Source organism: Parasteatoda tepidariorum, chromosome 7, assembly GCF_982258835.1.
Source record: "Parasteatoda tepidariorum strain Cologne lab strain chromosome 7, Ptep-v5.0, whole genome shotgun sequence".
In the NCBI taxonomy this organism is placed as follows: Eukaryota; Metazoa; Arthropoda; class Arachnida; order Araneae; family Theridiidae; genus Parasteatoda; species Parasteatoda tepidariorum.
The window spans coordinates 29,662,605-29,671,691 of record NC_141761.1 but is presented as its reverse complement, the minus strand read 5'-3'; the positions used below and the strand labels follow the sequence as shown (position 1 = coordinate 29,671,691).

At 26.8% G+C, this 9,087-nt stretch overlaps 1 protein-coding gene across 1 annotated transcript in view; it reads left to right on the top strand.

Moving 5' to 3' along the window:
* The first annotated feature begins 2,109 nt into the window (after positions 1-2,109).
* LOC107441844 (uncharacterized) overlaps positions 2,110-9,087 on the top strand; it is a 47,357-nt gene continuing 40,379 nt past the window's right edge. Inside the window, exon 1 of the mRNA XM_087167595.1 lies at positions 2,110-2,373. The gene's annotated coding sequence lies outside the window, so the exon portion shown is untranslated. The remainder of the gene's footprint in view (positions 2,374-9,087) is intronic.

The window sequence follows — 9,087 nt, the reverse complement described above, 5'->3', positions numbered from 1 at the left end:
GTTTTCTTTTGAATAGTTTCTTTGGTTTTGCTAGTGAAACGAAAATTATTGCAAGATAGTATATATAAGAACAAATGATTCACTGCCAGTCATTTTAATTTTTCATATGTTGTTTGTATTTTTATTTATTTAAATTTGTATGATTGCATTAAGAAAACAATTTTAGCTTTCAGTAACAATATTAACATTTCCCCTGTACATTTTTATAATTCAGATTGATGGGACAATCTCTTGTATTTACATCTTGATATATAATGTAAATGTAAAAATAATTATATTAATGTTATTCATGAAAAAGTATTGTATGAAGAATGAATAAAAATTTTTTTATTGTATTCTGTACCTGCAAAGTTTATATAACTCATTTAAATTCACCTACACATTTGATGAAATATGTCTTTTTTTTCCCATATAATTAAAAAAAAAATTTTTTTTAGGTTTTAATTTCGTTATATAAATTTATTTATCCTCTTAAATTCATTCTTTAGTATCTTATAAAATATGAATCTTATGCCTTTTAAACACTATTTTAGTAGTCTTGTTTTGTTAAATGCTCAACACGAAATATTTTTGCAACATAAAAATTTATTTTATTGAATTTTTTCTGTGACTAGTCTATCTGAAATTATTCCAATTATTTGGATCAAAACTTTTTATTAGTAAATATCAATAGATTGAATAAAAGATTTAGTTGAATTATAAAAGTGAAGTAAGTTGTTCAACTTATGTGGACTTAAAATATAATTTGCAATAAATAATTGTTAAGCAGCATCATAGCTAAACCACATTTTTATTTTTTTGAATTTAGAAAAAGGTAATTTGGAGATGAAATACTTACCATCTGTAATTAAAATGTTTTAACGGAACTCATAACATTTATTAAATTGAATAGTTATCTCTCTATACATTCAGATTCAACTTTTCTTATGGATGACAATTTTATTTGTACAAAATTTTATGAGGTTAAAGGTTTGGTAATTTATGATGGAAAAGAAGCTGGAATACATGCATAAAATAAATTATGCTTAATTAGAATAAATTAAATTCTAATTAATGTCACGTAATTTAGGCCGTAGAGAAATTTTTAAAAATTACTTGAAATTCGTTTTAAGTCGAGCTTTTAGCTTAACTGATAACTTATAAATATGCAGATAGATGAAAAAGTTATTTCTCTGCCCTACTTCACATAAAAATAACTAAATTAATATTCTTTTGAAATTATTACAAAAGAAATACAATGTTTTCGTTAAAACGAAGATTCCCTTTCTAGCAGAGCTTGAAGTTTTATGAATAAAGCTATCTTTTTTTGACAAAATTCAAACTACTAAAGAAAAAGTGAAGAAAGAGCTGGATCGCAATGCGTGACGTCACAAAACGAGTGCCGAGGCCCCCTAAACTTAGTGTTTTCACTACAGCGCGAGAACGCGAGAATCTCGTATATTTTTTTCTTTTCTCGCATTAAAAAATTATTACCGCGAGAAATTAGCGCATTCTATAAATCAAATTTGAAAATTCGCGAATTTCTCGCATTTCGGAAAAAGCTTCGAATTACGCCATTTAGAATAAAATTCGTTTCACTTTTCTTCCTGGCTATTTCATTATTTCCAACATCTGCCCCGTTACCTAGCTTCCCTATTTACCAGTATTGTTCAGAACCTTTTCGAACAACAGAACACAACCACGGGATCCCTTTCAGAACACATTTCTCTGCAACTACGTGTTTATAATATACGTAAGGTTTCTTCATGTAAGATATTCAAATTTTTTATGTGCTAATGTAAGATGGACAAATATCTTGTAAAGACAAAATCTTCTATGATGATGCACCAAAAATATTCAATGCTTTAAAAAATAGAAGACGTTAAAAATGTATTATAATTAAAGAAATGATTTTTATTTTCGAGAGTTTGTGTTTTTTTTTAGAAATCTCACTTAACTTTTTAAAACCTCACGCTGTTTTTGAGAAAGGGTGAGAAATTCTCACCCATTTTTTTTTTCTATGATGAAAACACAACTAGCAGAAATTCGTGAAGCCGAGAACTCAGCAATGTTAACTGCAAAATTAACCGTCGGCCACCTTACTTGAGTTCGTATTTTTGTAGATTTTCGCCTAAGATTAATAGGAAGTGAAGGTCTGTTTTATATGTTGGCAACGATTAAAAGGTTACTATTTTAATTCTCGTGGCTACATTATTTGCTGTTTTAGTCGCCAGCCAGTACTTTGCTTTTGCATTGCTTTGTGCTTTGGCTTCATTGTAGAGTAACAGTTCAGTGCAGCACGTGTTAGATTCACTAGTGATAAACATTGATTTTATTAATTTTAGTACTTAATTCTTCATTTTAAGACTTGGATAATCTATTAAATCTCTTAGGGTAAGTTTAACTATTTATATAAGTTTTGAATTTTGAAAATATTCAACTTTAATGTTGTTGTATGTTACATCCCATGTTAAATCTTATATTTATACGTATTATAATCGCTCGATTATTGATATAGTTAAGTGTTTTTTTTTCTTCCTATGCACGTGTAAATGTTGAATAAACAACGTATAGCTAATATAAAGAAACTTACTACGATTATATTTAAATCCGTAAGCATGTTATCAGATTTGTTATGTTATCAGATTTGCATGTTATCAGATTTGTAGGGTTTTATTAATTTCAAAAGTTTTATTTATAGTTTTGGATTTACTATTCAATTCCTATATTTATTTTAACTCATGTAACCTTTTTTGTTTTTAATAGTGTAGTCGCTTGTATTTTGCTTCATTAATATATTGGTTCTTTTTATAAATTCTTTCTCTTGCTTAAGATGGTACCCTTTATGGTAAAAAATGGTTGCATTAAAATTGGTTAATCCTTTTGCTTAGGGTGCACCATTGTACCAGATGTAAGTAAAAGATAAATGTTTTTTTCTAGATTACTTAGTAATATGTGATAATAATTCCTAATAACAGTTTTGGCTGGAAATAATTTTATATATAGCTAATTAATAATAATTAATGTAACATATTTGCCATTCAGTAATAATTTCAAAATATTTAAATCGCTTACTATTTTTAATGAACTGAATCATAACAATGGTAGAGAATTATTTTACAAAAGAGTGACAAGAAAATTATGAAAAAATAAATTTATATTTTAATTAAGGAACCTTAAAAATTTTCTGACCATGAAAAATCGTTTTAGACTATTTAATTAATCTATAGCATTGAAAACTAATATATGAAATATCTTAGTTTGAAAATTATAAATCCTCTCAAGCTTAATCGTACTTTTATCCTGTATAAAGTTTCATAAGATATTTAATGCAATGAATTTAAAAAATGTAAAATTAGGGCTTGTGGGTAAAAAAAGAAGTAGAACAAATTAAGGTGTTTGAATATTAGTAGAGTCTTGTATTTACTTGGAATTAAACTTAATTTAGCATGACATAATTAAGAAAATTCTCATGCGTAACATCACGAATTCTTTTATTATATACCCTTATAAATGAAACATTTTATAAACAGACGAAAAAAAATTCTTTTTTTTGAAGATGTGAAAAAAGTTGTACAGTAATTTGCATAGGGATGCACAACCTTTTTGAGTGAAGGGCCACATTCACAGCAAATTGACCATTGAAGTGCCGCATGCCAAGTATTTAGAAAGACATGTTAATCATTTAATATTTTTGCATAAAATTGAATATCTTTAAGTGCTTAAAATTAAAAGCTAATTACTTAGGGAAAGAACAGAATCAATTATCAGAAAAAAATTTCAGATAAAATAAAAAATAATGAGAAAATTCATGTTTTTTTGTTTCATCACATTGCATAATAAAGTTCATTTAACATTAAAAATTTGTAACGTTCATACAGTTAAAATTAAATATACTAATTGATAAATTAAATGCAAGTTGAATAATTTAAAGAAAGTTTGCAGGGCTAAAAATGATGTAAAATTGAAACAAAACCCTTGCAGGGAATAATAAGATTCAACATTTAGTAGGCAAATTAGTGCTCCAACTTTAAAACATTTTAAATAAATTATAAGAGAAAAGAAAATAAGCATTAATTTTGAAGGAATTATTTTCCTTAATAATAAAAAACTATTAAGATACTTGTTTACAACTCTTTATGACCAATACTTTTTTAACATGTTACTACTTACAATTAATACACATATATATTAACAGCTAATTAAAATTTACATTACGCTACTCATCTTGATTAAACTTTTTTTTTCTGTTAAAATTTAAGGATATACAAATTTCCCAGCATATGATGATAAATGATACAAGATGGTCCATGTAGATAGCAAATGGCTTAAAAAATTTCTTACGGTTTAACCTGCGATGTGCAAATTTTAAAATATTGTGATAATTTTATCTACTTGATCATCTGATAGCTTTTTCGGGATATTAAATAAAAATTTTATAATTTTGTTTAAAGACTGCTCCACAAACTCTGGAACAAGCCCAATTCATTCTGGAAAACAGTCTTTCTGCAGAATCTGATCTTGTGATCTGCTTTAAACTTAAGGCAAATAACTTAATCAGTTTTTATTATTTGTCCCACATGGTGCTCTTCCTTTTCTAATTTTTGAATCGTGTGAATACGAGTAGCGATGTGTGATTTTTAAATCACTTTACGAATCGTTATGTGTGATATTTAAACAGCGTGAATAAAACACTCGATGCATGAACACTAATCGAGATGCGAGATTTTTAAATTGCGAGAAGATTCACAGTGTAATATTTTAAAGGCCAGAATACGACACACGATGGGTTACTTAATTACGAGAAGAATCAAACCAAATAATATTAAAAACGCACGAATCGCGACATGTGATTTTTAAATCATGTGATCACGAAAAAGAATATGTTGGATATGTGTTGCTAAGCATGCACATGTTCATGAAACTATAGAATTGTGAAAGTGTATTGAAATGTTCCCTTGCATAAGGGATTCGGGCTTAATATAAATTTATATATCTCGTTTTATTTCTTTATCATTATTATTCTCTTTGGAAAGGACATTTGTAATTTTTCCACGCTTTAACCGCGTGAACATCTTTGTCGTCGATTGTCTTTTCTCTGACAATCTTAAAATAAGATGGAAGTGTTTAATTGTATATGACACACAATTTTAAAAAATGTTGTAAGAGCTAATCATTGAAGTAAGCTATGCAATTAATAAACAAATTAACAAAGGATAAGTAATCTCAATGGATACCGTGGAATTGTGAAAGTGTATTGAAATGTTCCCTTGCATAAGGGATTCGGGCTTAATATAAATTTATATATCTCGTTTTATTTCTTTATCATTATTATTCTCTTTGGAAAGGAATCGATTTCGCTAAAATACGTAAGTACTTTTTAAATTAACTAAAAAGAAGAAGAAAAAAAAGAATCAAATTTCATGAGTTCTAATCTTTGTTTAAATATCGGGATAATCAAAATCACAATACATCAATAACTGCCAAAAAAGGAAGAAGAAAATAACGTTTCACCTCTTATATTTATGTCAAAATCGGAACAATTAGAGCAAGTAAAAAATCATTATTTTAATGCGTGATTCATAACCCATGTGCTGTGAAAATGTAGTACTAAAAATGTCAGGATTTTTTAAATCACGGAGAAAAGCGTAGTAACTAGCGAAAAGTCATTGGATTTATCATAAAATCGGCATACGTGAAGATAGTCAAAAGTGACAAATAAAATTCGAAATTATCTATAGTCGTATAAAAAATATTAGGATTTTCAAAACTATGCGTAAATTCGTAGCATTAACCACAGGAAAAAAGCAATCGAAAAACTACATTAAGAGAGATAGAGTGAGTCAAAAACCTAGATGCGCTATTATAAATTTTCGAATTATTATTTTTTTTTATTTTCAAAAAAAAAATTTTGAATTGATCTCTTTATTTTGTTCAAGTTGCTACAGCTGTTCGCACATTAAGGTTTGTCAGGCCGCTGGTTGCACACCCCTAATTTACATAATAATTTCACTTCATAAAAATAGATAATTTTTTATTAATGAAGTGGTTTAATTTTTAATTTAAATCACTGTAATACGTCTAAATATTTGAAACAAATGCAATATTAGTTATCATATTAAAAGTTAAGCACTTGTAATGGAAATTTTATTAACAACAACAATTATTTTATTTAAATTAAAAAATATTCTCAAGGTTTAAGAATCCTGGATGTTTTATAAAGGACGGTTACTTCATTTTTCCATTATAACTAACGGCACATTAGTATGCACTTAGAATGAGTTGAATATATACCAATTTATGTATCAAGTTAATTTTTCTTTAATTTTTAAAAAGTATTGTTCTAAGGACAATTATTATGCTTAATGATCTCGTTTAATTAATTTTCAAAAAACACCACCTTGGAAAAATGTGAATTTCTTTCTTTAAATAGTAGGCCCACTCGAACAAACCCAGCTCGGGTTTGCGAAATTTTCCTGGTAATCAATACAATGGTATCAGTGCTTGAATTATAATGAAATTGCTCTCTTAGTATTTATTTATTTATTTATTTTTAAATGCAAAAATTGGCATTGTCACTGGGGGCATATGAAAATATTAGGATGAACAATTATACTATATTTAATGCCCTTAGTTTTTCAAAACAATTACTTAATTTTTTTCAAAAAAAGTCCTAAAGAGTTCTTAATTTTTGTTTTGCTAAAAAAATAGGAACCCAGAATTGAGTTTTAGTGACTTATAACAAACTTTCGAGGTAATACCTTTTAATATTTCGTGAAGGAATACAAGATTAGTCTATTTCTTCGTCAAAATAAGTGAGTTAAGTATGGTTCCAAATTGCTAAAGAAAAGCTTTTGAATTTTTTTAAAAACAAAATACAGTCTCTAAGTAAGAAATAGACAATGTCTTTTTTAATGTTATCTAGTGAAACTTTTGGTAATTTCTTTGGTAGGTCTTTGAAAATTATACTAAAGAGCAGTTTAAGGTTAAAATATTACTTTTGGAAAAAGTTGTATTCATTCTTCTAGGATATATGACGAATTTCGGAAATTTCACTCCAGTGGTTTGTAACATTTTTAACAGAGGCCATTTTTACAGAATTTGAAAGTTTTAAATGATTAAGAAAAGCTTCATATTATAAGGCAATTCTTTTAAAGCATTTCTTAAAGTAAGCATGGTAAAATTTATAAGGATGATTTCGAAAAAAGAATAATTTTAAACTTGAAATAAAAAACCAAATTTCGCAATATTATAAAGTATTTTTAACAATTTCACCTTTTTTTTTTAATAAAAATAATAAAATGGGATGCATTTTCGAAGGAAAAGTTACTATCGAATCTTGGGAATTTATTTATTTATTTTTGTATCAGAGATTTTCTTAATATTAATGCTAAATCCGGGTTCAGATAAGTTGGAGACAGCATTTTAAATTATTTGTATAATAGAACTTCTTCCTAAAAAGCTAACGATTTTAATTAACATGATTTTTTGCTCTTTGGAAAAAGGAGAAGAAAAAAAAAACAGCTGTAATTGTACTTATGGAAATAAAAAGTACCTTAAAAACTTACAAGTTGAAGCAAACATTTCTCTTTCCAGAAGATTTTTTTCCTCCGAATGAAATTTTATTTGATAGAATTTCATTTTAAATCCAGTTTAGTTGTTTAACTCGATGGAGAAGGATTTTAAATCTTTGGAAATATATGCGCAATCAAGTTTTCTTGCCTACAGCGCTTTACAGAGTTAAATCTTTTAAAAATTATGTTGTTTTTTTAATTTCTTTCACTTATTATTTTTAAAAATCTTCATTAATTTATAATGTGTTTTAGATTTTTACTCTATTGAGAGAAGTTGACGTAGTTAAATTTTATAGCATAATGAAACATTAATACTTTTGCCTAGCAAATATTTCCTGAAAATAAATATTTTCCCTTTAAAAAAAAAATAAATGAGTAAACAACTGTTTTTCTAAGAGCTTAATTAACAAACATCTTCAATGTTTGTTAAATGATAGTCTCAATTTATTTTAACATCATTTTTAAATTTTTTTAACGATAACAATCAAGCGATATGAATGTTAAAATCATGTTTAATAAAATTCACCTTTTAATGTGATTTTAAAAGACATAAATGGTGAAGTAATATAATCTTATTGTGTTCAATATCAAAATAAAATGATTTAATTGAGTAAGACTAAATAATATCTTTGTGCAACTGCGAATCTATTTCTAAGTTAAGAAATAGTTCTATAAAGCCTAGAGACAGTAATAAATCTGTCCAATTAGACAGGGCATGAAATTTCAGATTTTTGCGCTCACTAAATAAACCACTTGAAAACTAGGTGGCAAAAGCCCTCCCTCATTAGTCGGCGTACGACAGACGCGTGGGGGAAGTGAGGCAAGTCTTAAGGGGTCAAGTAGAGATTTTAAAAGAAATGTTTCCTGTTTCAATGTCATTGCTTTTCTTTTACATTACGCATACTATATCGCGAACATATCATAAAAGATAGTGCATATATAGTTTTTTTAATTTATTTATTTTTTTGTATGATGTGACTTTAATTATTAATATAACTGAAGAGTTTTAAAGATATTTACTGTTCATTATTTTAATTGAATACTAGTTTTTATTTATTTATTTTTTTTGTTGTATAATTATGTTCTATTGAAGAATAAAGAATCAAAAAATAGCTGAAATGATAAAATATGTTTAATATACATACTGTTACTGCCATATTTCTCTGAAATAAAGGAAGTTTGTGCGCAATGCTTACTGCAATCTCAGAAATGTAATATATTTTTCGTTGAACAAGCGATTTAAAAATAATGTGAATAACTATTAATACTGCTTTTGAATTTGAAACAGTTACTTAATATATATTATTTTAAATCGATTCGTTGAGTGACAATAGTTCTTTATTCTTGTATAATCATTTCCTATTGAAGAAAAAAGTAACATAAAAAAACTGAAATGATGGAAAAAATTAACTGTACATAGCAAAACTGCCAGATTTCTCTAAAATAAAGGAGGTTAGTGCGCAATGATGATCGCTCTCTTTGAATCGCAATATGTTCATTAGTAGTAGGCACCGCGATCTAAGGGACGGAAGTG